The 7933-nt window shown below is 55.1% G+C and overlaps 1 long non-coding RNA gene across 1 annotated transcript; it reads right to left on the bottom strand.

Annotated features, from left to right (window-relative positions):
- Window positions 1-1451: 1451 nt before the first annotated feature.
- LOC138823731 (uncharacterized) lies at window positions 1452-4352 on the bottom strand. Its single transcript, XR_011370894.1, has 4 exons — window positions 4257-4352; window positions 3921-4038; window positions 2673-2844; window positions 1452-1783 (listed from the first exon to the last, which is right to left on the bottom strand). It is a non-coding gene; the product is annotated as an uncharacterized lncRNA (long non-coding RNA).
- Window positions 4353-7933: the final 3581 nt, after the last annotated feature.

The following is a 7933-nucleotide window of genomic DNA, read 5'->3' as shown; positions in this document are numbered from 1 at the left end:
CCTCCACGGGGCCTGGGCCCAGACCAGGCTCCCGCCACCCACCGTCGAGGGCTCACTCCCCAAGGACGCTCCTTCACGTCAAATCGGCTCTTTAACTGTGCTTTCGTCTTTAAGGAGTTGTGCAAAGGAGTTACGCTCAAGGAAATGCTATGTGGACACAATGCATCTTGATTGTTTTCCATTACAAAAGACAGCAACCAGGGTTCTGAACGTAGAACAATGCTGCTGGTATAGTTTTTCACACTTAGAGCAACTAGGAGTTAAAGTACGGGATACACAAGGATTGTGGGTAAACTACTGGGCTTGGAGTGTGCGTTTCTACCCCCTGCGCCCCCCTCCGCTCCCGTGTGAGCCCAGGCATCGAGCTCACTGCCGTGGAGTCGCGCCGACCATCTTCCCACCAGCCAGTCCCACCGCTAAGCCCCACATGGACTCTTACTCCAGCTCAAGACTCTCAGCTGCTACAGTCGGCCGAGGGCTTCTATTTCAAAGAAGTGGCACTGGACCAATTTTTTTTCCTTCTGAATACAAGAGGGCTGGGTGCACACAGGCTTCTGCAGACCCACGCTCCGCTGCGAGGGGCGGAACATGTTTCATTTCTACAGCAGATTTGCAAAATCTGTGCCACACTAATACGCCGCCTTTGTCTTGCTATGGTTAACAGAAATCCTGTATTCCTCGGACTCTGGGTGTGTGCCGGGTCTTGAAGATGATGAGTCACATCCCCCACCTTGCCAGGTGAGCCCCGCGTCGAAGGTCAGGCACAAGGACACCACCACCACTCAGCGCCTTTGGGAGCGGCGTGCATTGTGACACACACAGTCACTACGTGAAAAGCCACTGAAAGTAAACACACACTTAAATAAGCAGCAGAGGCACAGATGAGCGGCAGGACTGATACAAGCCTTTAAACGGCCATCATATGGTAAGCATCAAATGATTGTGTTGGCTTTCTTTGCTCAAAAGCACTTTTCTTTTTTTCTCAATTACCCTTCAGTTGTCCAGCGATCTGGGCTCCCTCCTTGCATGCCCGTGGGCATGGAGGTCTGTAAAGACATGCTCTCCTATCCCAGACGGCCGCACTTTTGTGTTTCTCTCTCTTCTTCTGACGCAGCCCTGCGTAAAGGCTGGCGGTTAGCAGTTACTCTACCAAGTGTGCTGCTCGGCGTCTCTGACATCAACCTGCAGTGCGTGATCCCTGCCGACCCCTCCTCCTGAGACAAAAGAGCACTTATTAACAAACGGTCGGGAAATACCTGATTTCCTGACTTTCATCCAGGAAAACCAAGTTGCTTTGTCAATCATTTTTTACGCATATCATCACTCAGACAGAAAGTTGACACTGTAAGTTAAAACAGAGCCAGCCTTCCCAAATACTGCAGGACCATGGGATCCCAGGCCTGAGCAACCACAGACCCATTCTTGTGAGTTACCGCGGCGACAGCGAAGTCACAGCCACGGCTGTTTCGTGGGAGCTGGCACCTCCAGGCTCGCGAAGCTCCTGATTATCCGCCCTCGCCAGCGGGCGCAGCTGCCCGGGGCTTCATTCAGTCTGTCTGCCCAGAATCCGTACTTAGAAGTCCTGACCGCAGGCTGCGACTGGATTTGGAGACAGCGCCTTCCAAGGGGTCATTAAGGCCGGCGGGCGCGGGCTGTGGCCGAGCTGGCGCGGTGGTGGAGGGCTGGCACAGCCGTACACGCCCGGGTTCCGTCTCCAGCACCAGAAACAAAGTCATGCGAGGGTCTGTGCACCCAGTACCGCACACTGAGCCTTGAAAGGGGCCTGGCATTCAAGAGAAGAGTGCGTGAGGTGAGACGCGGGCACCGTGTGGTGCTGAGCCAGTACGGCCCGTGCCTTCCGGGAAGAGACTGGGAGAAGGCCTGCCAGGCAGCGAGAGGCCACGGGGGGGGGGGGGGGCGTGCGGGGAGGGGGGGCGTGCGGGGGGGGCGTGCGGGGGGGTGGGGGGGCACGGGGCGTGCGGGGGGGCGCGGGGGGCGTGCGGGGGGCACGGGGGGTGTGGGGGGGGCGCGGGGGGCGCTGCGTCCACCGCAGGAAAGGGCCTCGGAGGCCGCGGCCGGCCAGCGCCGTCAGGTCAGCTCCCCGCCATGCACTGTGAGGGGAACCTCCGTGTAAGCCCCAGGCTGTGGACCCGTGATACGGCAGCCGTGGAAAAAGAACAGACACCAGTCTCATCAACCCACACCTCCACCGGCCTGCAGTCATCATCTCCTCAGAATTTTCTGGAATTTATCACTGCAAAGCCAAGTCCGCCTCATGTACTTGTGCATAGCTGCAGAATGCAGCCATGACAGGTGGGGAACCGTGCCGGGCGGCCGCCATCACTGAACGGTGAACGTCAGAAACCCCTGTTGACTCTTCTAGGTGCTGTGACAAGGCCACCACACCGGAAGACCGTTTCTGCCTCCCGTGCTTTAGAGCGGTGTGTAACCACCAACTCTGCGCCTCCGTGGAGCCCAGTACCCAACGCAGGCCATAGCAGCGTGGAGCTGCGCGCGACAGAGTCCGCTGTTCACAGCCCACAGGAGGCTCTCTGCCAGGAAAGGGAGGGCGGCGAGGAGGGGGCAAGAAGAGAGGAAAGGGGGGAGGGGGAGGGGAGGAGGATCCTCTGAAGTGCCAAGAAAGGGAGCAGCGCTGGCTCCCAGCTCCTCACCTACTCTGCTCACGCTCCCTCTGCCCGTCACCGCCTCCTCGTTGATTTCTCTGCATCCATACAGAAGAGCACGTGACGGCAGGTGCACACGTCACATCTAGGTGCTGCGGTTTTTCACAGCATGTAGAAAGCCTGTGCACACTGGGCTCGTCTGCAGGGAATTCCATGAATTCTAGGCGAGAACAAGGAGCAGATATTCCCACTGGAGTCCATTTTGCAAAACAATGCATACATGCATGCATGGAGGGACAGACGGATAGATGGAGGGATGGATGGAGGGATGGAGGCATGGGAAAAGGAATAGATGGATGGGTGGGTGGATGGATGGACAAATGGGTGGATGGGTGGGTGGATGGGTGGGTGGCTGGATGGATGGGTGGGTGGGTGGATGGGTGGGTGGGTGGATGGACGGATGGGTGGGATGGGTGGGTGGGTGGATGGACAGATGGATGGGTGAGTGGGTGGATGGATGGATGGATGGATGGGTGGGTGGGTGGGTGGGTGGATGGACAGATGGATGGATGGGTAGGTGGATGGGTGGGTGGATGGATGGATGGATGGGTGGATGGATGGGTGGGTGGATGGATGGATGGATGGGTGGGTGGATGGCCAGATGGATAGATGGGTGGGTGGATGGATGGATGGGTGGGTGGGTGGGTGGATGGATGGGTGGGTGGGTGGAGGAGTGGATGGATGGGTGGGTGGATGGACAGATGGATGGATGGGTGGGTGGATGGATAGATGGATGGATGGGTGGGTAGGTGGATGGGTGGATGGATGGGTGGGTGGGTGGGTGGGTGGATGGATAGATGGATGGATGGGTGGGTAGATGGATGGATGGATGGATGGGTGGGTGGTTGGATAGGTGGATGGGTGGATGGGTAGATGGGTGGATGGGTGGGTAGTTGGATGGGTGAGTGGGTGGGTGGATGGATGGATGGATGGGTGGATGGATGGGTGGGTGGGTGGATGGATGGATAGATGGGTAGATGGATGGATGGATGGATGGATGGGTGGATGGATGGGTGGGTGGGTGGATGGATGGATGGATGGGTGGATGGATGGATAGATGGGTGGATGGATGGATGGATGGATGGATGGGTGGATGGATGAATGGGTGGATGGGTGGATGGATGGATGGATGGATGGGTGGATGGATGGATGGATGGATGGATGGATGCATGGCTGCCTGACACCAAATCACTAACAGCATGGATTAAACAAAAGCACATTAAAGTTGTTATTTACAGTTCACATGTTGGTTCTGTGTGTCAGAGGCTACAAGAGCTTCATGTCTGTGACTTCCGCATCTCCCACTCCAGAGGCAGACAGCAGGCCTTCTTAGCTCAGCATGCGATGGTCCCACCTGGAAGCCCACAGTGTGATCACAGCTAAGACGACCTCTCCCCGCACAGCGTTGAAGCCCAGCCCTGCCCTGCCCTGTAAACACCCGGCCCCAAGGAGCTGCCGTCTGTCCCTCTGTCTCCCCGTGAGAGTGGCCCCACCTGAAGAGCGTCCATCCGTCTGTCTGTCTGTCTGCTTGCCTGCTTGTTTACTTAATAAAGCTCCGCCGGGTTTTCTTACCACGGTGACTTGTCCAGAAATCTACATTCTGTGATGGAAGCCAAGGACCGAGAGTGAAAGGTTCCTGCATTTAAAGGGCAGCGTTGCGCTGGGAAGGTGGCTCCGTGGTAGAGCGCTTGCCTTGCATGCCTGAGGCCCTGGGTTCGATTCCTCAGCACCACATAAGCAAAAAGAAAAAAGCCGGAAGTGGCGCTGTGGCTCAAGTGGTAGAGCGCTAGCCTTGAGCTGAAGAGCTGAGGAACAGTGCCCAGGCCCAGAGTTCAGACCCCACGACCAGACCCAAAATAAAATAAAATAAAATAAAATAAATAAATAAATAAAGGTCAGCGTCACTGACGGGCGCCGCCCACGTCCCGTGTGCAGAGCTCCGCCCACTTGTATTTTCACACTCCCCCCCAGGGCAGGGGGCACTGACGGACTGCGGTGACCCCCCCCCCGCCCCTTCTGAGAGCCTCGTGTGGGGAACAACGTGGGACAACAGCACGGAAGTTCTCGTGTCTCCAAGACTCAGGCAGAGAGCCAGGAAGACAAAGGCAGCCCAGGCCCGGGGGGCCCAGAGCACCCCCCAGCTTCCAAGAGCATCAGGAGGAGCAGCAGCCTGGAGGCCCGCTGTGGAGGAGGGAGATCGGAGGCCTTTGCCCCTGCCATTTCAAGCTTGGGAGAGAGCGGGGGGTGGGGGGCGGGTCACCACCAACTGGTGGGTGTCACCTTGGGGAGGGAAATGGATTAGAATGGAAGCGGCCCCTCTAAGAAGCCTGTGGGGCAGGGAGGAGTGGGAGCCCGCCCCCCGCCCCCCTCCACAGGAAACGCCCACCCGGGCGACCGGGTGTCCACAAGATCTCAGATCCCACACTTTACCGTGGCGGAGGCTGATCCAGGATCATCCAGAATTAATTAATTAATTAATTAATTAATGCCACGCAGTAATGCAGGCTGAATTAAATTAAGTCAAATTGCCTGTCACATCTGGAGGAGCATGGGACTCTTCTAGAGTATTCTTTTCACATTCTGTCCGCTCATCTGCAGCTGCACTTTCACAGCCTGGCCTTGTAAATGACTGCTACGGAATGAAAAACCAGAATTTTGTACCTTTCCAGCCTGAATGAGTCTCATAGTTGGCAAAATCTTATTTCATGGGAATGTCACATACAGAACTCCTAGACTTAAAAGGAAGAATGAACTAACTCCACTTGATTGAGTCTGGCCTGGGCTCACTTTGAAAGTTTAAGAGTCACAGTGAACTCACAAGAGTCCTCTTCAGTGTGTCATCTCCTGGCATTACTAACGTCAACAGAAACACACCCAAAGCACAATATTCTCTTAGTCTCTAGCCTACCTTCCTGTAATAGACCCGGGAGCACTGACAAATTTCACTGGCAGAAGCTGTCCGAAAAATGATCCAATGCGAAGCCCTACAGGTCACGCTTGGTTCCTGGGGACACAGGCTGGGCCTGCGTCTCCTTGGCAGGCTGGCTGCACAGCCGAGCAGCCTCAGACTCACAGTGCTGCTCCTCTGCCTCAAACCTGGCTGGCTGGTTACCCGCGAAACACTCCCTTTGCTACAACAACATGACTGTGGCTGAAACCCCAAATCCTGCACTCTAGGAGTTCAGCCGACACTGACGGTGAACCTCCCCTGCACGGCCCCCGCCCACCACAAGGAGCTCGAGGAAGAACCCCATCTTCCTTTCCTCTGCTGCTTACCTCTCCCTCTTTCTTGCTCTTCTTTTCCAGGGGCGCAGCGCTAGCTTTAGGCTGGGGGTGTGGGGTGACAGGCAGGGCCAAGGCCCTGCTCTCTGGGGCGTGGAGAACACCGTCTTCCACTGCTCCCACTGGGGCCCAGGAGGCCAGCGATCGCCTGGCTGGCGTAGAATTCCCAAGGCCAGTGTCCCACGTCCTGGGGCCTTCCCCACAGCCGGTCCCCAAGCTCGTTTTCCGCCTCCTTGGACGCCTTCTGGGTGTAAGGGCCCGGGACGCCTTCCTTCTAAAGCCCCTGCCACGGGGCCGCGTGGGCGCAGGGCTGTGACTTTCCTCAGGGAAACAGAAACCTCGGCGTTGCTGCTCCCGCAGGCCTTGGTGCAGCACACGATGAAGGATCCGAACCAACCTCACGAGACACTTCACAGCTTATCACGGGGCAAGTTCTGTGAGGAGGCATCGCGGCCCTTTGTTCTTCTGCTCCTGTCCACTTCAGATGCGGGGACACACAGCTAGGTCGGTGTTACACGGTGCTCGTTTATTTATTTAGTAAACCATATAGCGCATATTTCTTTATTAGCATTCAGCTGACTGAAGTCGTTGCCAGCTGCACTCTAGAAGACAGTGAGTTTAGGGCAGCATCTGGAATATTTTGTGACTCTGTCTTTATTTTTCCTAAGGTCAGTACTGCTAAGGGGTGTGCAGAAATTTGTGTTGTGCAAATGAGTAACTGCACATCAAACTATCAACATATTCCAGTTTCCTTGGTAGAAAACCTGTATTGTCTGTCTGATTTTGCTAAACAACAAACCAACTGAACATCTGTTAATAATTGCCTGAGAAAACTGATTACTTGCTGTAGATTTCACATCAACGCGTAAGCGTGATTGACAGCGTCAACTCTTATGGAGGCTGGCTTACTCCAGGGCCCTGGGACGGGCTCCTACGGTCTGGACAAGAATGTTCACTCGGAGCCATTCAGACGTATGAGTTTCTCTGAAATTCCTACGAGTTTCAAATGAGTTCTCTGAAAATTAGAACGATATCCAAGTTGGAGACATCTTCAGAAGTAAATACTAGGTGAAAACTTTAAAAATAGAAAGCAGTTAGACTGCTGTTTGTTTTGAATGAAATGTACAAAGCACGGCTGAATGTGTGTTATTGGTCGCGTCTCTGTTGCAGGTAGAGGCCTTTGAATTGATCAGGAAGCGCATTACCTTGACTTTGCTTCCCGATGACATATTGATTGATTCCCTCCTGATTCAGATCCCATGGCGTGCCCCAGAAGAGGGGCAGTAATGCCAATCTGTTGTCTCTAATAACGGGATAGACCGAGAAGCCGCCCCTCAGCCTGGTTTCGGCCTTGCGGGCGGAGCGACTGTGCTGGGCACTGGCTGCACACAGGGGGGGTTCGGGGAGGCTACACTCCCTCGGGACCTTCAGCTGCTCACTTACGCCAGTGTATCATGTCTCAACAGATTTAACCTTTGGAAATGGTCTTCTGTGAGTAAACTATTGGTTTTAACCAGCTTTAATTTTTGCCAATTAGTTTCAGATATGGTTAAAATAATTTTTTCTTTTTTTCTCTGGCAGTTGTGGGGTTTGAGCTTGGGGCCTGGGCGCTGTCCCTGAGCTCTTTTGCTCAAAGCTAGTGCTCTACCACTTTGAGCCACAGCGCCACGTCTGGTTTTCTAGAGGTTAGTTAGAGCTAAGAGTCTCGGGGGCTTTTCTTCCCGGGGCTGGCAGTGAATCGCCACCCTCAGATCTCAGACTCCAGAGCAGCTAGGATTCCGGGATAGCGGCCAGCGCCCAGCAAGAGGGGTAAATTCTAAGAGATCCACGTTCAATCTGACTCACTCTCCGTCACAGCAAGAAAGGCCTCCCGGCGCTGGAGAGTAAAAACTGTGACGCTGAGTGATATCACAGACACACTCCACACATGGACCGAAATTACCCAGACGCCCGTCTCACGGGCCACG

Source organism: Dipodomys merriami, unplaced genomic scaffold (assembly GCF_024711535.1).
Source record: "Dipodomys merriami isolate MVZ:Mamm:240054 unplaced genomic scaffold, mDipMer1.0.p SCAF_122, whole genome shotgun sequence".
Taxonomy (NCBI): domain Eukaryota; kingdom Metazoa; phylum Chordata; class Mammalia; order Rodentia; family Heteromyidae; genus Dipodomys; species Dipodomys merriami.
Note: the sequence above shows the minus strand (reverse complement) of the source record. Positions and strands in the feature narration are given on the sequence as shown.